The 21,870-nt window shown below is 40.7% G+C and overlaps 1 protein-coding gene and 1 pseudogene across 2 annotated transcripts in view; both read right to left on the bottom strand.

Moving 5' to 3' along the window:
* NRG1 (neuregulin 1) overlaps window positions 1-21,870 on the bottom strand; it is a gene marked incomplete at both ends in the record, with an annotated part of 1,016,643 nt that overhangs the window by 537,808 nt on the left and 456,965 nt on the right. The window lies entirely within an intron of this gene.
* Window positions 2,113-2,868, bottom strand: LOC309838949 (transcription factor Spi-C-like; annotated as a pseudogene). Its single transcript has one exon. The product of its transcript is annotated as a transcription factor Spi-C-like (transcript).

The following is a 21,870-nucleotide window of genomic DNA, read 5'->3' as shown; positions in this document are numbered from 1 at the left end:
TTACAGCCAAAAGCTGGCAACCGAAAGAGGCATCTCCAAGTATTTTTGCCTTAGCACCAACCCAGACATAGGGCCTTGCTGCCTCCAAACATTTGAGTGTGTGTATATACACATCTAAAGACATCCTGAACATGATGCTACCCTATTTCACTTAATGGTTAAGAGCGTGGGCTCTGGAGTCAGGCTGAGTTCAAAGCCCAGCCCCACAGTTACCACGGGTGTGACCTTAAGCATGTTTCCTAACAGCACTGACTCAGTTTCCTCATCTGAAGAATGAGGATAAAAATAATGATTTGTCTCATGAGTGGCTGTGAGAGTGAATTCTCTCTGGGGAAGCCTTAACACACTTCCTGGTCATACAGCAAGTGCTCAGCAAACATTAGCTGTATCTTTATTACCCTTCAGCTGCATATTTGAATTGGTCATATTCTTAGTCCCTCAGAGTGCATCCAGCTTGCCCATGGGAGCCGAGGCCCGAATAACACATTCTGTGGGTATCTGTCTTTGCCTTGAGAATTCTTCCAGCCCACCCTTCCTTATCCCACTCTCTCTCCAACTTGGCTTCCACAAGATGCCTCCTAGGAGAAGAAACACACGCTCTCCCTCTGCCACACTCATATACTTCTTTTTTTTTTTTTTAAGTTTGTACTTCTTAATTTTTATTTATTTATTTTATAGAAATATAGTTGATTTACAATATTAGTTTCAGATGTACAGTATTATATTAGTTTTAGGTGTGCTACATAGTGATTCAGTGTTTTTCTAGATTATACTCTATTCAAAGCTGTTATAAAATATTGGCTATATTCCCTGTGCTGTACATTATACCCTTGTGTCTTATTTATTTTATACATAGTGGTCTGTACCTTTTAATCCTCCACCCCTATCTTGCCCCCTCCCTCCTTCCTTCCCCCCACTGGTAACTAATTTGTTCTCTATACCTTTAAGTCTGTTTCTATTTTGTTATATTCATTTGTTTCGATTTTTAGATTCCACATATAAATGATAACATACAGTATTTGTCTTTCTCTCCCTGACTTATTTCACTAAGCATTATACCCTCCAGGTCCATCCATGTTGTTGCAAATGACAAAATTTCACTCTTTTTTATGGCTGTGTAGTACTCCTTTGTGTATATTTACCACATCTTCTTTATCCATTCATCTGTTGGTGGACACTTAGGTTGCTTCCATATCTTGGCTATTATAAATAATGCTGCTATGGGATTTCCCTGGTAGTCTAGTGGTAAGGATTCTGCGCTTTCACTGCAGAGGCCTGGGTTCAATCCCTGGTCGGGGAACTGACATCCCACAAGCTGTGTGGTGTGGACAAAAAAAAAAAAATGCAGCTGTGAACATTGGGGTGCATATATCTTTTCAAATTAGTGTTCTCATTTTCTTTGGATGTATACCCAGGAGTGGAATTGCTGCATCATATGGTAGCTCTAGTTTTAGTCACTGAAATTTTTAAAGCCATGAATGTAATTTAGCAGGAACACTATCACAGGCAATCATTTTTGTTTTGTTGCTAAAGCTGTTGGATACGTGTTAGAGTGATTACTTTTTTGTCTGAGTGTATGACAGGAAAATAATGTTTAAATCAATATGTACATCAGAGTATCTCCACTAGCATTATTAATCTAGAAGGAAGTATTACACAGACAATAGTAAAAGAAAGGACATTTAGTCTATATTTTCAAATGGGACTTGATCATCTTAAAGCTGTTCACTGGCAAAATTTTTCACCACGTTAGTATAGATTATATGCTACTTCATAAAAGATAGCAATAAAGAAGTTTGGGTTTTTTTTTTTTTTTTTGCACGGGCCTCTCACTGTTGTGGCCTCTCCCATTGCGGAGCACAGGCTCTGGACGCGCAGGCTCAGCGGCCATGGCTCACGGGCCCAGCCGCTCCGCGGCATGTGGGATCCTCCCGGACTGGGGCACGAACCCGCGTCCCCCGCATCGGCAGGCGGACCCCCAACCACTGCGCCACCAGGGAAGCCCTGAAGTTTGGGGTTTTTGTTTTGTTTTTCAGTATTTGCTTTCAGAGAAAAATCCTAAAACTTGTAGGGATTTCTGATGCCAGAAAATTTTGATATATAAGAGTATATTTAGCAATCAGGGTGACTTAGATCATGGTAATTGGCGTATGTACAATTATAATTTGCATTCCAGTTATTTAAACGGAGATATCCTTGATCAGGTTGAACGTACTGTGAGTAGGAGGTCTCTTCTTCCAAGAAATAAGATGGAGACAGTCTTTGGAGAATGGCCTCACTGAACTGGTAAGTTAACTTCCTCCGGATTTTGATGACTCCCCAGTTCTTCCATAATTCCTCAGTGCTCTGGCCGTTTTCTGGTAAGTCATGGTCTTCCGGTTGCCTTTTCTTCTCCCCCAAAGTTGGGCAAGTTTTTCTTTGTTTTTTGATACAAACCGAAAGATGTCTTTGGTTTGATCTATCCACTGAATACAAGATGCCATCTCGGGATTACACAGGGATTCATGAAGGTATTGAAATAGTTGGAGCTTCTTCCTGCCTTTTGCTCCCTTTTGCTGGAGACGAGTAGGTTGCACCAGCTGGTCTTCAGGGATGTTCTGCAGAGACTGATGAATATTTCCTTCAAAACAGAGGTCCCCGGCACTGTTCTATATAAATATATTACTGTTCTCCAATTGTAGACCAGTCCTCTGTGGGCAGCACACCATAGCTGCTGGAATTTCCTCTGACATGAGAACAGTGGTTGGTGAAAGCCAGGTAATGTTTGTAATTTGAGGAGTACTGAAGATCACCAGTTGAATGTTGCCTCAGTACTTCAAAAGCATCTTCAAATGCTTGACCCAGCTTGTCATGTTCAACACAAGCCATGCTTCATTAACCAATTGACAATTCTGTCCATCAGAGGCCAATCTAACATTTCCAGGCTCATATACTTCTTTATCTGCCCCATGATACTTCTTTGGGCATTTAATAATTCAGTGGAGAAAATGGATTCTTCTGTTGTGCTAGCTTTTTTCAGAATATTTAAGGTGTTAGCCGAAATCACTGCTCTCCTGTTACTGCATTCCATTCCAACACATCATGAAAGAGTTGATCTCCAAAAATATATATTACTGAACCATAATTGCAATACAGGGCGATTCATTCCATTATGATTATTAGCACTATTATATTAAGATTACTCAGATTAATTTCCCTCCTAACCATTGTAATAATGTAAGCTTTTTTTTGGCAAAGGACCTTATGTAATGTATTCAGTTATCCTAACTATCACACATATTCTATATTTTTCATCAACCAAGTATTTATTTTAAAAATACTGGGAATAATTTTAGAGGAAATCATTCTATTCCCAATTGCCACATACAGGCTGCATTTTTTTTAACCAATCGACGTAGTTCAGAAGTTAAAGTTTATAGTTCTACACAACGCTGGCTAAGCTACTCGTTTTGCTGCTACTGATGAAAATGCTGATAAGCGAAGATCAATGCTGCTTTTACTGCTTATACAACTGAAAAGTTGGTCCCAAGGAAGGCTTCTGTGTATTGGCCATTGTTCTCCTCTCAATAGGTGTGAATGATGGCAGATGAAGTGACAACAGCTCCCTCTGGACCATGGGTAAGCACCACTGACCCCTGCCCATCTCCTTTGCAGAAGGAGTGAATGTCTGTCTAGGGTGGTATGTCTTGGATGGATGGATTTCACAGTCAGGATGGATGTGACAGAGCAGCTTTTTTCTGGGCTCAAACCTCAGTACTTGAATTGTGCTCTTTTCCTACCCACACCCTTAGCTCCCAACCATTCCAGCAGGGATGGCCTCTCACGTTTCCTCTTTCCTGAGTCCATGATGTTAGCAATAACTGGAGTGTTTCTATGTAGATACCTAGGGAGGGGGGCAGAGATGGGGGTTTCTCTCTTACTGGCTTATCTTCTCTGAAGATCCACTCAGTGCGGTAAGTGTATGTGGTGGGGAAAGGGGAGGGGGGAGCAGGTGTTCTATCGTCTATTGGCCCATCTTATTCTGCTTTACTTAAGGACACACGTTTCATTCTGCTGGTTAGCTTGTGAAAATCAGTTTCCAGTGACGCCTGCTTGGTGATCTGTTTTGAGGTAAAGCATGTGTATCATCTGAACTGAACAAACAAGAGGAGAAAAATACAACTATATTTTCTTGGAGAAGAATTCCCATTGACAGGCTGACAGTTTCTTTACCAATTTTCTTTTTAATCCCACTCGCTCATTTTTGGCAGGAAACATATGACATCCCCACGATGAATAAATACAGAGTCTAAGTGTATCCTGGGGATCAGAGCATCAGAAAGCCATTATCACCCCGAGGTCTGAAGGGGTAACCCACTGAAGCTGTAGCTGTAAGTTAGAAGGGGGCATGCAACAGGAGCTGTGGCTTTCAGAAGAGGAATTAGTTACTGCCAACCGTGACCAGGTAAGGAGCATTCATGGGGAAATGAATGCCTAGGATTCTCTCCTTCCACCCTACAACCTCCGGCCGGTGCCTCCCTTTGGGGAAACCCAACTTGAAGGCAGAGGGCAAGGGAGTCTGTTGATGCCAGCATCCCAGGACACAGAGTTTGGGGGAGCCAGGCGGACAGTATATGAGAAAGAGCAAGTGGGGATCAGTCATCATGTAGACAGATCTTCAAGAAACAAGCCAGGGGCTTCCCTGGTGGTCCAGTGGTATAGAATCCTCCTTCCAATGCAGGGGACGCAGGTTCCATCCCTGGTCGGGGAACTAAGATCCCACATGCCGCAGGACAACTAAGCCCGTGCGCCACAACTACCAAGCTCGTGCACCTCAACGAGAGAGCCGTGCGCTGAAAACTACAGAGCCCACGCGCCCTGGAGCCTGTGCCAGGGCTCCAACAACTAGAGAAGGAAAACCCCGCACACCACAACTAGAGAGAAGTCCGCATGCCGCAACGAAAGATCCCGCATGCCTCAACGAAGATGCTGCATGACTCAGCTAAGCCCTGACACAGCCAAATAAAGAAATAAATAAATGAGAAAAATTTGAAAAAGATAAAAACGAAAGAAAAGAAACAAGCCACACACACTCCCCTGTTCAAACTATAATTAACTTTCAAAGCACAGTTCAAACATAGCCTCTTGGGAGCTTTTCCTGGTAACTCCAGTTTTTACTGATTTCCCTCTTGTTTGAATTTATAGCACTTAAAGCTTGTCTTGGTATTTCTCTTCATACACATAAGGAAAGGGAGTTCGAACTTGACATCTGAAATACTTCGTTTTGCAGTATATTGAGGCTTGGTTAGAGGCTATATTGATGAACAGTTATTTTCTATTTAAGAGTGTTGCTCCTTTAAAACATTAGTAACTCTGCATCTTAGCACTTTAAACAAAACTTCTGAACTTCCCAGCCCAGTGGGTGCTTCAATGTTCATCAGCTTTCTTCTTTGAACACTAATTTATTAATGGCCTCCTATAGTTGGTTCCAACCGTGAATGTGAAGAAGTGAGGATATAGCCCTTGATCTCAGGAGCTTCTATTCTTTCTTTCCATTCATGAATTTACTCATTTGTCCAACAACATTTTAGTGTGTACCTGTTATGCCCCCAAAACTGTGCTAGGCACTGCAGTTCCAATGGTGACAGGAAGACAGACCTGGCGTCATGGAACTTGCAACCTAATGAGGGAGAAGGTATCCAAAAACAATTTTAAAAGCATCACAGGAGCGAGTGTAAAACTGCAACTGTGATGACTGCAAGAAAAACAAGGCTATGGAGAGCCATGAGGACAAATAACAGAGGGAACTGACTTAGGGAAGTGAGAGAAGGCTTCCCTGAGGACAGGGTCATTAATATGAATGCAGACGAGTAAGAGTTAACTAGATGACTGCTAGGGGGCACTTTATAACCACAGGGAACAGCAAAGCCTGTCTCCAGAGAGGATGGCAAGGAAGGGGACCTAAGGAGGCAACAGTGGGTTAGGCGGATACAGTAGGAGACTGGGAACAGAGGCAAGGGCCAGGAACTGCCTGCCGGGGAAGTTCTGGTAAGGATCCCAATCTTCATATCAAGAGTAGTAAAGTTTGGGATTAACAGATACACACTACTATATATAAAGTAGATAAACAACAAGGACTTCCTGTAGAGCACAGGGAACTACATTCAATATTTTATAATAACCTATCATGGAAAAGCCTGAAAAATATATACGTTATAGCATTATGTTTTATATATATATAAATGAATCACTTTGCTGAACACCTGAAACGAACACAACTTTGTAAATCAACTACATTTTTTAAAAATAGAGGAGAAAAACATAGCTCACGCATACATAACTTTATAACACAGTTATAAACTCTTCACTCAACAAAATTTTTTTTCTGTACAGCAGTCTAGTGATGAAATGAAAAACCTGAATTCTTTCCAATAAAAACATGTGCAACTGAATATTATAAAAAAAAAGTAGTAGTGAAAAGCCATTGGGGGGTTTGGGCCGTGGACCAGGACATAGTGGGAGAAAGAAGGAGAAGTGGATGAATTTGAACGACGTGGGGGAGATAAGATCAATAAGGCCTTGGTGAATCATTGGATATAAGGAAATAAGAAATATACAGTGAGAAAGTATCTATCTAAAATGGGTGAGAAGCTAGTCACTGAGATAGGAAATGCTAGGATAGGACCAGATATGACAGGAGGGGGAGAACACAGTGACATACTATGTGCTATACCATAGTACTACAAGGGTTATAACAGCTTATATAAGAAGATGTGGAAGAAGCCAAGAGGGGTGAGAATCGTGGTCAGTACAGTGTTTTTACAGCAAAGGATACTGCCCAGTGGTATGACCACTGTCTTATTTAATAAGTCGCTAAAGCTAGAATATCTATAGATATAAAAGACTTAATGTGATTTCTAAAAACAGTCCATTTAATTCAAGATCATACTGTAGGTATAAGCTAGAAAAATATGGGAATGTGTTCCCCTCCCTTTGCACTTGGAAAAATGGAGATTTACAGCAGTTAATAACGTGGTCAATGTCATATACTCTTGAGTCAGCAGAAAAGTAAAGGGAGAAAAAAATAATCAAGTTTCAAAGAGCTGGAAGGAAATTTAGAGATCATTTGACCTAGCCCCTTCGTGGGCCAAGAGTACAAATTTTTGTCAAGGTTTGATAGGTAGCAACATAGGTGTAACTAGAACCCAGTTGTCCTGACTCTCAGTCCTGCACTGCTTTTTTCACTCCAGCACATAAACTGAGTTTCAAGCTAACGCTTCATTGCTCAAGCATTTGGCCTCTCCCAGTAGCGAAAGAATCCTATTTGAAAGTGGTGGATAGCAAAAAAGCATCATGGAGCAATTGAGGCCCAGCTATGCTAGGTGAAAACGTAGGCGGATGTGAACTTTGGCAAGTCCATGAGGACCACATATGAGAACAATTACAACTCCCTGTGATCTCAATTTCTTCACCTATAAAATGCAATCGTTGTGAATAATTATGTTCTTCTTCTATGAAATTATGGTTCTATGTATGATTCTTCCAACATCTTAATACCCCGCTGGACTTGGGAAAATAACTCTACCTTTCATTGTTTGCAATATGTTTCCTGGTGAAAGGGAATATGTGCTGGTTTTTATCATTGAACATATTTTCATGTTTAAACTCCAGAGAAAGTGAGAGGAAAGCATAAAACAGGAAGCATCTGTATTTTTAACTGGCAGAGCAAGTGGAATTTGATGTGACTTCAATATTTTTCACTGCCTTGTATTCACAGATGGCTAGAATTCAAAAGTGCTTTGCATAAGAAAATGGGTGGAAACTGGTAAGAAGACCTTGCAAAGAGAGGAAGGAAGGAAGGAGGGAAGGGAGAGAGAGGGAGGGAGGGAAGGAGGGAGGACAGAAGTCAACATGGGAGTGGGGAAGGAGGAAAGCAGGAAGATTATGAATACCCCCAGGTATTACTAATCTACCACTGGAAGAAGAAATGGGAGGGCAAGGAAGGGAGAAGGAGGGGGAGGGGAACATCGAAGTGGAGGAAGAGGAGGGAAGGAGAGAGAGAAAGGTGGCAACATTGCGCTGACTTTCCTCAGTACGGTCTAGAGATAGGGCTTTGGTTCCGAGCTAGCTTACCCACTTGGAAGTCTCGATTCTTCCACTGTTTGCTGACTGAGCAGTCTAAATTACGCACGCGTCCATTCTCCTCATCCAAAAGATGAAGCAGCCAACAGAGAATGAGAGAAGTGTTTCAGGTGAGCAAAGCTTCACCAAAGAACATGCCTGCTGTTTGCACAAAAGCACATGTTTAGTAGGACTTGGTCCCAACACCTGGATTGAAGCACATCATGTATATCATGCTGCCTTGGAAGGAAGCTCTGCAGCCAGGGTGGTTGTTTGATCCCTAGAACTAAACGGTTACTATGTTCTCCCATCCTACTCTTCAGACCACCCATGGTCTTCTGGTTCTGGTGTTCTCTTAGATGTTTTTTCATATCCGCTGAAGAATACTGCTATCACTTTCTTCCTTAGTGTACCATGGATTCTGAAGCTTTCCAACCTTAAGGCTCTCTGAGAAGTCAGAAATGTATGTGAATTCAGATCCAAGGAAGATTCTTTTAGAGATTTTCACTGGGTTTCTTGACTTACAAAACAAGCGGTATGCAATATTTTGCTATTGATGAGAGAATGTCAGGGAGTTGCTGCTTGGCTACAAATACCCAACAAATACTGTCTCTGCACACCTAAAATTACGAGTAGTAATGGCAGCTGGTAGACCACGGAGCCAAGAATTTGTATTTCTCTCACTCTCTTCCTCAACAGTACAACCTGGTATCTACTTCTTTTCTTTCTCTCCTTCTTTTCTAGATTTCGTCATCCTTTTCTTTATCAAAGAGTCAGTCTATGGCAAATCGTGAAGGGAAGGCTGTCAGTAGTGAGGGGAGAGGGAAAACATAAAGGATATAGTCACCCTCGGGTTGTTTCTTCTTCCTCTGCTTCCAGAGCTGGCTTGTCCCGGCAATGTCCCCCAACCCCACCCACTTCGTGTCCCTTTCCTTCTAAACCTCATACATCACTTCTGCCTAGACCTCTGACCCACTTGGAAGAAACCCCTTAAATGTCCAGCCTCACTTGAGTCTTACTTTAAAGCTTCATGTACTCAGTGTTGGAATTTCTCTGAACTTTCTCCATTTTACCACGGAATCTAAGAAAAGACAAAACAGAAAGTACCAGAGACTGTTCATACTTCACTGGTTTCTCACTGTTGCTAACAGATTTATTCATTTATTCTGAAGGGTAGAAAGTTCTTTCCTGGTGGACAATGAAGGGAAAAACTAGTTTAAAAGCAATCGGCTGAAGACACTGATGAAAGAACTTAAAGATGATACAAACAGATGGAGAGACATACCATATTCTTGGATTGGTAGAATCAACACTGTGAAAATGACTCTATTACCCAAAGCAATCTACAGATTCAATGCAACCCCTATCAAACTACCAGTGGCATTTTTCACAGAACTAGAACAAAAAATTTCACAATTTGTATGGAAACACAGAAGACCCTGAATAGCCAAAGCAATCTTGAGAAAGAAAAACGGAGCTGGAGGAATCAGGCTCCCTGACTTCAGACTATACTACAAAGCTATAGTAATCAAGACAGTATGGGACTGGCACAGAAACAGAAATATAGATCAATGGAACAGGATAGAAAGCCCAGAGATAAACCCACGCACATATGGTCACCTTATCTTTGATAAAGGAAGCAAGAATATACAGTGGAGAAAAGACAGCCTCTTCAATAAGTGGTGCTGGGAAAACTGGACAGCTACATGTAAAAGAATGAAATTAGAACACTCCCTAACACCATACACAAAAATAAACTCAAAATGGATTAAAGACCTAAATGTAAGGCCAGACACCATCAAACTCTTAGAGAAAAACATAGGCAGAACACTCTATGGCATAAATCACAGCAAGATCCTTTTTGATCCACCTCCTAAGAAATGGAAATAAAAACAAAAATAAACAAATGGGACCTAATGAAGCTTCAAAGCTTTTGCACAGCAAAGGAAACCATAAACAAGACAAAAAGACAACCCTCAGAATGGGAGAAAATATTTGCAAATGAAGCAACTGACAAAGTATTAATCTCCAAAACATACAAGCAACTCATGCAGCTCAATATCAAAAAAACAAACAACCCAATCCAAAAATGGGCAGAAGACCTAAATAGACATTTCTCCAAAGAAGATATACAGATTGCTAACAGACACATGAAAGAATGCTCAACATCATTAATCATTAGAGAAATGCAAATCAAAACTACAATGAGATATCATCTCACACCAGTCAGAATGGCCATCATCAAAAAATCTACAAACAATAAATGCTGGAGAGGTTGTGGAGAAAAGGGAACCCTCTTGCACTCTTGGTGGGAATGTAAATTGATACAGCCACTATGGAGAACAGTATGGACGTTCCTTAAAAAACTACAAATAGAACTACCATACGACCCAGCAATCCCACTACTGGACATATACCCTGAGAAAACCATAATTCAAAAAGAGTCATGTACCAAAATGTTCATTGCAGCTCTATTTACAATAGGCAAGACATGGAAGCAACCTAAGTGTCCATCAACAGATGAATGGATAAAGAAGATGTGGCACATATATACAATGGAATATTACTCAGCCATAAGCCAAAAAGGAATGAAACTGAGTTATTTGTAGTGAGGTGGATGGACCTAGAGTCTGTCATACTGAATGAAGTAAGTCAGAAAGAGAAAAACAAACACCGTATGCTAACACATATATACGGAATCTAAAAAAAAAAAAAAAAAAGAAAAAAAGAAAAGAAATGGTCAGAAGAACCTAGTGGCAAGACAGGAATAAAGATGCAGACGTAGAGAATGGACTTGAGGATACGGGCAGGGGGAAGGGTAAGCTGGGACAAAGTGAGAGAGTGGCATGGACATATATACACTACTAAATGTAAAATAGATAGCTAGTGGGAAGCAGCTGCATAGCACAGGGAGATCAGCTCGGTGCTTTGTGACCACCTAGAAGGGTGGGATAGGGAGGGTGGGAGGGAGGTGCGAGAGGGAGGGGGTATGGGGATATATGTATACATATAGCTGATTCACTTTGTTATAAAGCAGAAACTAACACACCATCGTAAAGCAATTATACTCCAATAAAGATGTTAAAAAATAAAATAAGTAAAATAAAAAATTGAGGGGGGAAAAAAAAGCAATCTGTTGAGGCATTTGGTTAGAAAGCATGCTGGTCCTCCTTGGAACTAAGAACGTACAAAAAGCACTTTTGCCACACCATAGATTCTACTGAACTTTTAGATTATGGGAAACCCCTGGCTCTCACATTTAGCCACACGGCGGATGGAGAATCCCCTTCTCCTAGTAAGTACCTGAAACCAAAATACATATACCTTTTCCCAAAGAATTATTGAATATGATTATTCTCTACCTTTGGGCAAATTTGAATGGGTTCTTTTACCTCTTCAAATTGAACATCAATTTTTGTGTGCAAGTGTATAGCAGGTGAATTTATTTAGATGGGGTGGTCATAGCTTTTTACCTGCTTAAAAGTTCTTTTGATCTAAAAGTAGATAAGTGGGAATTCCCTAGCAGTCCAGTGGTTAGGACTTGGTGCTTTTTTTTTCTTGCGGTACGCGGGCCTCTCACTGTTGTGGCCTCTCCCGTTGCGGAGCACAGGCTCCGGACGCGCAGGCCCAGCGGCCATGGCTCACGGGCCCAGCCACTCCGCGGCATGTGGGATCTTCCCGGACCGGGGCATGAACCCGTGTCCCCTGCATCGGCAGGCGGACTCTCAACCACTGCACCACCAGGGAAGCCCAGGACTTGGTGCTTTAATTGCGGTGGCCCGGGTTCAATCACTGGTTGGGGAACTAAGATCCCACAAGATGCGCGGCGAGGCAGGAAAAAAAAAAAGAGGAATAAAAGTGGATAAGCAAACTTGCCTCACAGATTAATTAGTGCAAAGTGTGTGTTTTTTGGGGGGCTGACCTGTGGACTTAACTGGGTTCAAATTCATTCTTTGGGACAATTGCTTCTGGATTCCAAAAAACTCACTTAAAATCTGCTGTGAAACATAGTATTTTCTCATAAATTGGAGATGAACTATATTACCGGAAATAGTTCTGCATAAATTGATGTGTGGATTACAGGCAGCAAAGCAGTTTACTATTTAAAGGAATCTTATGGGAAATTATCTCATATTCATTGATCACCCCCTACATTATCTGAGTTATGAGTATGAATTAGACATCCTTAAAATAGAGTACCCACACATGACTAAAACTAGGGTTTTGTGTCTTTTTCAAACACGTTTCTTTTATCCATTCATTTATTTTTAAAATTAAAAGTTAAGCTTGGAATATGTGATAAAGCCATCGGGGTTTCTTTAGATATCAGGGCCACCAGTGTCCCCTACAGCTTGTAAGCCTCCATCACCAACACCCGAAGTGAAGATCTATGTCCATAGAAAAAAAAACATGACTTTGAAAAAATAGCATTTCCTTTCTACTTTGTAAGCAATGTTTCTCTCTGATGGAATGTCTGAACACTACATGAACAACTAAGATTGTTAGGGTGCAAAATGTTATTTGAATGTAGCTGTGGAGTTCTCTGGATACAAAATAAATGGCTGACTTACAAATAATTAGAGTCTTATTTTTAAATTTAGCTTCATGGGGCCTAGCTCACTGATAAGGCATTTATAGATTGGGTTAGAAGTATCCATTTCTCTCCCCTCTTCCCTACTTCCTTTAAGTGTTCCCCTCCCTCAACGGAAATACTGCAGAAGGCTTGGTGCCTATAGAGGGGACTTCACGAATGATCTCTGAAATCCTGTCCAACACTGAAATTCTGTGAACATCACCCAAAGGCGCTGGTCCCCACAGGAGGAATATTAAAGTCTGGGGCCTGAGAAGTACGTCTGGCTTCAAATATCCTCCTGCTTTTCCAGCTCATACTGGCTGCTGCCAGGTCCTCCTGCCCAGGTTCCTGATTCCAGCTGCTTCACCTGGCTCTCTCCTTTTCATTTCTTGCCCACTTCCCCAGCAAGTATTGACACTCAGGTTTCTGATCCTCAGGGGTCCTCCTGTCCACCACGCACATTCTCCTTTGAAGTCACGCTTCCTAGGCTCTCATTTACGGGGCTCTAGTGCCTTCCCCTGGCCTGACTTCAATACAGCTCTAAACTATACCTGACCCTACCTCCCATTCCCTCAACCCCAGACTTGCCTTCCTGATCCAAACCTTCTTTTGACTTGAAGAATCGTGTACTGATAGCCCTTTTACCTGGGAAGTTATTTTATTTCATGCTGCTTCATTTATATCTATGGGTTTTATTTTAGTCCAAATGACAGCCTGATTCTTAGCTTCCCTGTTGAGGCCTTTTTGCTTTCTCTAAGATATATTCTAGGATTTCCATCCAGGGAGCCTCCAGACATGTCAAGAAATAATATACCCCAATCTCTAATTCTTAGAAATCTCTCTGGGCTATGAATATGCCATTTTTCTCCTTGATACCTGGATCCTGGGCAGCTCCTATTAGGTACATTTTTTTTTCCTTCACCAGTTGTCTTGCCTCTTATCTATAAGGTACTCCATTTCATATAAGGTACTTCATTTTCATATCTATAAGGTACTTAGCTATTACATCTCTTCCTAAGAAATCCCCAATCTAATTTTTTCTTTTTTTCTGGCCATATTCCAGTTTATAGCTGAAAAGATGACAAAGATAACACCTCATATCCCATCTTTGTTGATGCAAATGTTGACAGTAGGTTGACAAACAGTGGAATCTTAAAAGTACACTAAAAATTTATAACTTGGCTTTTGCACATCAGGAAACAGGATAGAGAATGCTTTGCAATAAATATGGGAATGGAACACTTCTTTATTCACACTTTTCTCTATTACCTGCATAGGGGAGGAAACTGAAGATCTAGTCCCCTTAGAGCTTCAAAGGCAGTGAGATACTAAGGTACCTACAGGACAGGGTTCTTTTTCATTCTGCCACACTCTCAGTGGAGATGTTTGCAAATTAAAATGTGTCTTCTCCACTGAATGTGGCATTTATTATTCTCGAAGGCTTTCAACCCCTTTGTTCTTTTCTTTCATGTACATAAAACGAACAAAATGCAGTCTGTAATGCTGTGTAACCTCAGTTGCTTTGCATTATTTTCATTTATTTGATTGTCTTTTGAGGCTTATATTTGACATATAAGGATGGCTTCTTATAAGAAAATGGATATGGTAATAAAGCATCTTAATACATTCAATCAATACATTTATAAGAATGATTTTTTAAAAAAAATTCCAGATCTTGCTGGTACTGCCAAGAAAACCAGCTTTAGCAGATGGAAGAATTTTAAAGCTGAACTCTGTATCGATCAGTCCTTTTACTTAGTATTCCCCTTCCATTTTATGTTTCCAAAGAGCTTACAACCATTCATCAGGTTTTTTTACGTCAAACCTGGTAGACAAAAGATATGGTCAAACTCCATTTTCCAAATTGGGACCCTGAGATCTGGGGAAGGAAAGTTTCATCTATTGCAACCAAGGTCAGGAAACCATTTTACTTTTTTGTTGGACTTGAGATAATTCTATGAAGTTGCTGCCATCTTATCCTATTCTTTTGCCTTTTTCTCTAAAATCAAAACAATCAACAACTATGTACTGAGTGTCTCCTGTGCTATCCTCTCTGGGGATGAAAAAGCATGTTCTTGCCTCAATGACTTAGTAAGCTATTTTTAAAGAAAACACATAAATCCATAACAAAATATATAACCTCCAAGGGAACTTATATTAAATGGCCTGTTCAGTGTTATGGACATTGATAACAGAAGGATACCGCTTCAGACCTAAGTGATTAGGGAGGTTGTACATGGAAGCTGATTCAGTTCCTGAGGGAGGGGAAGGCTTTCCCAGCCAGGAGGCACCCAGGAGCCAAGGCCTAGACACCATAGTGTGCGTGCTTTATCGAGAAGACAAGGAAGAGACCAACTAAGATAGAAAAGAAATTTCACATAGAGAGAACGTATTATAATAAGCCTGCACTTATGATCACTTCGGAAATTAGGTATAAAATAGGTGGTCAAGTTTTGAGAAATGTCCAGTCCAGGGTTCTTAAAAGCTCAGCCTTATTGACATCTTTGTAATCCTTTGTATGGGCTTATACACGCTTTTGCAAGAGTAATTGAAGACACAGAGTAACTAAGATTCTCTCCTTGAGAAGCAGGGATATTTTTATTATTCCCACTTTGAGGATGAGAAAACGGAGGCTCGGGATGCTAACCTGCCTCAATCTACACAACTAGTAAACTCAAGGATCAGGTTTCCAGCCCCCAAATATTGATCTTCTCAAAGTCAGTCCTCTTAATAACTTTGCTAAGACACACAGCCCCTGGGTGACAGCTTCCCAAGTGGAGAACAACAGAGGTGGACAGAGTGAAACTGGGAGTCTTGACGGGCCTCCTCCTCTCCAACTTAATACCTGTGAAGACCTGGGCAAATTACATCATAAATCCACATCTCAGTTACCTTATCAGGGATTGCAAACCGAAAATAATACCACCTTCTGCCGTGTTGTGAAGATTCAACGCAATGGTATCTACATAGTATCCTGCGGATAAAAACTAACATGCCCCAAATATTAGTTTCTCCTTTCTTCCCCATGTCATCTGCCTCTAATATTTAAATGTGTAATCTATGAAAGTACGTCCAGCAGTGGTCACGTGGCTTGGCCTTACTCCCCAAATCGGTCAGCAGTGCCTGAAAGTCTTTCTAAATTAACAGAGGTGGTAAAGTGTATGAAACTCCCTTGAAGGGCTTCAGAGTGGGGAGAGTCTGATACACTGGAGATAAGTTCTACCTCTGCTGCGTCTTCAATGTGTTATGATTATGGCACAGTGGTTAGTACTCAGACCCTGGGGCTTAACTGTGTCTGGTTCAAATCCTGGTTCTACTCTCCCAGCTGGGTCTGCCAGGGTTAATTATTTAATCTGGCTCGGCCTCAGTTTCCTCACCTCTAAAAATGGGAATATTAATAGTATCACAGGCTTAATGAGTTAATACGCCTAAAACACTAGGCACAGGTATTCAAGAAATTTTAGCATCTGCAGTTTAAAAAAATTTATTATTATCATTATGATGGCTCACAGTAACCATATTAGTAACTTTGTTTTCATATTATAAAAACTTTCACATGTACTAGTATATTTGAACATTATGTTTATCCAGAGAGAATGGTAAGCTAATGGTTATTGTTCCTGTTTCATAATAGTTTTTTCGGGGGTTGGCTAAGGCAGTAAATGATACATTATTATTTTTTAATTTTTCAAACAACACAGGAAAATTCAAACAAAAAGGTAAAAATAATGCTGAGTTCCACCACCTAACAGGAAACCACAGCCAGCAGTTTGGTGAACACCCCTCCAGGCACCTGTTTCTTCACACACATGTGTAATAGATGTGCCGTGTCACAAATGGGACCATACTCAGCATTCACTTCACAAGCATTAACTGAACACCAAGCTTAGATGGCGGGATGGTGGAGTTGGAGGGAAGTGGACGGTTTGAAAGACATTTGGAGTTAAAAGGCTTCATGATGGATTAGATATGAAAGATGAGAAAGATTAGGGGACAGAGATAATTTGTGGGTTCTGCCTATAAAAAAGGATTGGTTGTTGGGGCCTTTATTTAGGATGGAGCACGCCCATTCTGTGATACTGTTTTTTTACTTGTTAATATGCTATGATTAATTGTCCATGCTAATCAATATACCTGTACATTATCACTTTTAATGACCACATAGTATTTCATGATGTTTATAGTTTTTATATATAATTCAGTTAGCTACTGTTTTTTTTTTTAAGACTGTTTTTTGATGTGGACCATTTTTTTTAAGTCTTTATTGAATTTGCTACAATATTGCTTGTTTTATGTTTTGGTTTTTTGGCCACAAGGCATGTGGGAACTTAGTTCTGCGACCACGGATCGAACCCTCACCCTGCATTGGAAGGTGAATGAAGTCTTAACCACTGGAATGCCAGGGATGTCTCTCAGGAATGCCAGGGATGTCTCTCAGTTAGCCATTCTTATATTGACAAACACTTAGATTGTTTCCAACTTTTTTCATAATTTTCAGTAAGGTTGCATTGAATATCTTTTTTTTTTTTTTTTTTTTTTTTGCTGTATGCGGGCCCCTCACTGTCGTGGCCTCTCCAGTTGCAGAGCACAGTCATCCAGACGCGCAGGCTCAGCGGCCATGGCCCACGGGCCCAGCCGCTCCGCGGCATATAGGATCCTCCCAGACCGGGGCACGAACCCGCGTCCCCTGCGTCGGCAGGCGGAATCCCAACCACTGCGCCACCAGGGAAGCCCCCATTGAATATCTTTATAAAGACATTTGGTTTTACACTTATTCAATTATCTTCTCAGGAAAAATTCTAGGAAGGGGAAATTTCACGGCCAAAGGGTAGCAGAACAAACATTTTGATACACACTGTCAAGCTGTCCTCCATAAAAGCTGCACCAGTGGAAGCTCACATCAACAAAACAGGAGAGTGCCTATCATTTACCAGTCTGTCTTTGCCAATTCTGGGTACCAATGCTCTTTTAAAATTTTTCTTTTAATATGTCCGTTTAAAAATAGAACAGGTGATGAAGATTCAGAGAGGTTAAATAACTCACATGATCTCACACAGCTAGAGTAGGGAAGCCGGAGAGGACATTGTTTTCCCATTGGCCCAATGCTTGTTTTGCTAAATTTATGATTTTAAAGCATTATCTCTCAAAAAGACAAAAAGTAAAACAAAAGTCCAAACTCTTCACGGACAGCACATCTTTGGTCCTAGCCCTACTCCAGAGGGTTAAGAAGAAATTACCCAGGTGCTGGACTCCTTTAACAGACAGCCAAGTGGGATGATGTTTAAGAGACAACTCTGAAAGTCCTCCCAAACAAAACGTTCTCTTCTTCCGGGTCTTGCCACTGAAAACTATCAAGAAATGGATACCTTGGGGCTAAAATACTATACATCTAAAATTCTCTTTTTAAAATACAAAACATTCCTTGTTATGATAATAAACACATCAAAACCAGTGGCAGTGTGGAGCGACTTAACAAATTGCCCACCTTCAGAGCCCCAAAGAAATGAAGCTGATAGCACAGGTTAGTGCTGATGTGGGAAGCGCTAGTCACAGACAGGTGAGCTGTAAGACTACATCTAAGGGAAACTCCACTTATCTCACAATACAGTACACATCCTGCCAAGCACTCTACACTCTTCTACACAATTTAGTTACTTCCTCAAATGAGATTTAAATTCAGCACAACCGATATGGAATAAAGGTAGGCCACCAATGCCCCAACTCTACTTCTTTCATGACACCCTCCTCCCCAGTGTAGACCCTTCCCCCTATACACACAGACATTTCTCACCCAAGACAGTAATGTACTCAGGGGCACTTCTGCAAGGATTGCAATGGGCATGTTCTAAAAGAGACAGCAGTGGCTGGAGTTGGCTGGACTCCGGGACCCATGAGACCATAGGTTTCCTTTCTTTGGGGACCAACCAATCTGTCTGGCCCACCCACTATGCTCTGGCCAAAATGCTTGGCAGAGAATGCAAGGAGGAGTCCAGAGGTAAAGTGTAGAGGGAGAGAAGGAAATTAATGTTTACTGCTTCTATATGCACCACACATCTCAAGAGGCGTGTAATTCTCTTACTAAATCCTCATGATAATCTCTCAATCTCCTATTCCCACGCCTTTCTTTGCCACGTGTTTTCATGCTGTTCTTTTCTCAGTCAGCTTCTTGAAGAATTAAAAGTTATTCTACACAACTTAAAAGCTTCTTCCCACTAATTGGTGGAAGAAGAATCAAATGATGCTGTTTTCAGAAAACAAAGGTATGGTGGGTAAGATTAACAAGAAATTTTTTTCCACCAAATCATGAAACTTAAACATGCTTTCACCAGGCCTTTGCTAGTGACATCAAACAATTAAGGTTCAAGGAATGGGTAATTTCCTGACTAATTAAAAGTTTCAAATCTTTTGTGGCAATTTTCTTTGGGGAAAATCTAACATTTATAGGTCTGTATTGCTGACAGTAAATACAACGTAAGGAAGAGAACTGAAAAAATTTTCATTGATTAGGTATCTTTAATGTGCCTTGGGTTTATCATTCTGAACACTATTTTATGTAGATAAGGAGGACACAGGAGACCAAACTTGACTCCAGGATATACTCTGAAATCTATCAATATGATTAATCCTCTTTTGTCAAGGTCTATCTTTTTCCCTAAGGGAAGTGAAACCATCCAAACTAGTCAGTAGGAAATTATGCTTTGGTTCCAATTAATAAACATTTTACACTTTTCAAAAGGTCTACTAGGAGATCATCAGTGATATATACTTAAAGGAACCACTGAGAAACAGTCCCCGTAGAGTTAGAGATTCCCTCTCCTACACAAATGTCCTGGTGAACAACTTCAAGTTCTGACTTTGCGCTCTGCTCCAGAGGAAGAGCGCAGATAGATTTCCTGCTACTCCCATGTTCTTGATATGCACCTAAAATTGCTAGGTGTTTAGACTCTGACCCAACATGAGGTTTACATTAGACCTGGGCTACCATGTATTGGCCCCTATAAAACTACAGTCACTAAAAAGGTGTTTGGTACCTTATGATTTGTACCCCTTCCCAAAAAACCCCAAAGACCAGAAATTCTGCACTCACTTTCCAAAGCCTGTATGGAATTAGTTGAATTTTAGGGCAGACAGGGCACTGGAAAAAGCCAACAACTGCCTGTATTCCCAATATTGTTAAAGATAATAAACACCCGAACACCATGCATGGGAGACAGCATTCATGACATTAAAGACCATTCATGTTCTCAAGTCAGGTGATGCTGTCATTTGTGTACCTTCTCTTTATGAGAATCGGAAAAGGCATGTCCTCTAGGGTAGACACAGACCTGTGCTTGGAGCTAATACTTAATAAAAGGAGCGCTAGTTGATTTCAGCCCTTGACTGGGTACTCTGTTCAGTACACATACAGCATGATCACTTACGGCAGCCCTGCAAGCATTATAGAAAAAGTCACATGTTCTGAACTGAGCATCAGACTTGGGGAACAAAAACTTAGATTCAGGATTCATTGGAATTGTGTTCATATGTATTTATGGGAACTATAACTCTTATTTGTTCATATGTATATCTGTTTGTTTTGAAAAAATATTTCAAGCACATAAGGATGGCATTCATCCTAATAGAGAACAAAAAATTAGATGCAGATACTTAGTAGGTTCTGGTGTAAGTATCCCAGAAAACAAGAAAGCAACTTGTTCCCCTTTGTTATTTTTTAATCCTTTTTCTGGAGAGTCTCTTCTTATATTTTCTAAGCCAGTCATTAGACGGAACAAAGAACAGAGGAGAAGGAAAGATTGAGGCTTTGGTTGAATTTGGTTATGTCTAAACCTTTGGATTTTTCCACCCAGTTGGCTAAACCAAGCGTCTCTGTGGAGATGAGGCTCTGAAACCCCAGGCAGACACGCCACTGGCAGCCTGGCTCTACTACCACTCACGAGCCAAGAGAGGAGAAAAATGGAAGCTGGAAAAATGGGAATCAATGCGAACAAGGGCAATGCCTTTCACTCAAGCTTCAAATTCTGTTTCAAAAACTAACACATACGCATGCATCAAACCCTAGCAATAAACTTAGAAACTGGAACTGAGGAAAAGAAATAAGCAACGAGGGCTTCAGTGATGGTCCAAGAACCTGCTGTAATTATTACATTATTTTCAGTCGTTGTGATCACGAAACTATTTTAAGTGTCATGCACTTATTTGAGTGGGTACCTAGCCTTCATCCATCCCAGCTCAGCATTTTTAGCCAACCCTTGCCGCATCCGATGTGGTACAAAACACTCTGGACAAAGTCTCAGCCCCCAAGTGTGTGAGATGAGTAGCATTTATTTTCCAGGTTCCTGGGCCATTTGTATGCAGGGAACTCAAGTGCTTTCAAGAACATTCTACTAAAAATGTAATTACTTCTTTTTTAACAGAGAAAATGAAAAGAAGGAAGGAATTAGAGGAGGAGAACTCCAGTAAATTGACTTGACTTTTTGTTTCCAAAGATTTGATAAAATCTCATACCAAAAGACAGTACAGAACTAAGCAATTTCAGCCTAGCTAAGAGTCCGGTATCTTCTATACTCTTACTTATTCGATTCAATAAATATTCATTGTATCTTTAGCAGACACTATTTAGGACACACACACACACACACAAACACAGATGCTCCTGGAATGATAATGTGGCCATTTAAAAAGCAGTCCACCAAAGGGTAGATTCTATAGCATAGAATTTAAAAGTTGTGAGAAAAAACTATGAGTTTAGCTCATAATCTATGCAAATACATTCTAGATTTTTAGATAAAGGAATGAATGAGCTGTTCTAAAGAACAATGCAAAGTGGGAGATCCATAGGTCAACAGATTGGAGGTCATCTTGTCAAAGTTTTCAGTGCAGCTGAAATACTAATGGTATTTATCAAGGGTTTTGGACATTCTTCTAAATACATGTATTAACTCCTATAATCCTTTCAATAATCCTCTAAGAAAGTACTCTTATTGTATCCATTTTACCTTTGAAATATTGGAGGCACAGCGATTTTACAAAACCCCCCAAAGGGACAGGATAACAAAGGGTAAAGCCAATATTTGGGACTATACAGTCTGGTTCGAGAACTTAAAACTTTAAGCCCCTCAAGAGCACCCCTAGAGCACCCCTAGAGCTAGAGCACCCCTCAAATGTTTACAGGAATGAGGAGAGTAATATAAACTTGC

This window comes from Grampus griseus (assembly GCF_964374135.1).
Source record: "Grampus griseus genome assembly, chromosome: 21".
Classification (NCBI taxonomy): domain Eukaryota; kingdom Metazoa; phylum Chordata; class Mammalia; order Artiodactyla; family Delphinidae; genus Grampus; species Grampus griseus.
Note: the sequence above shows the minus strand (reverse complement) of the source record. Positions and strands in the feature narration are given on the sequence as shown.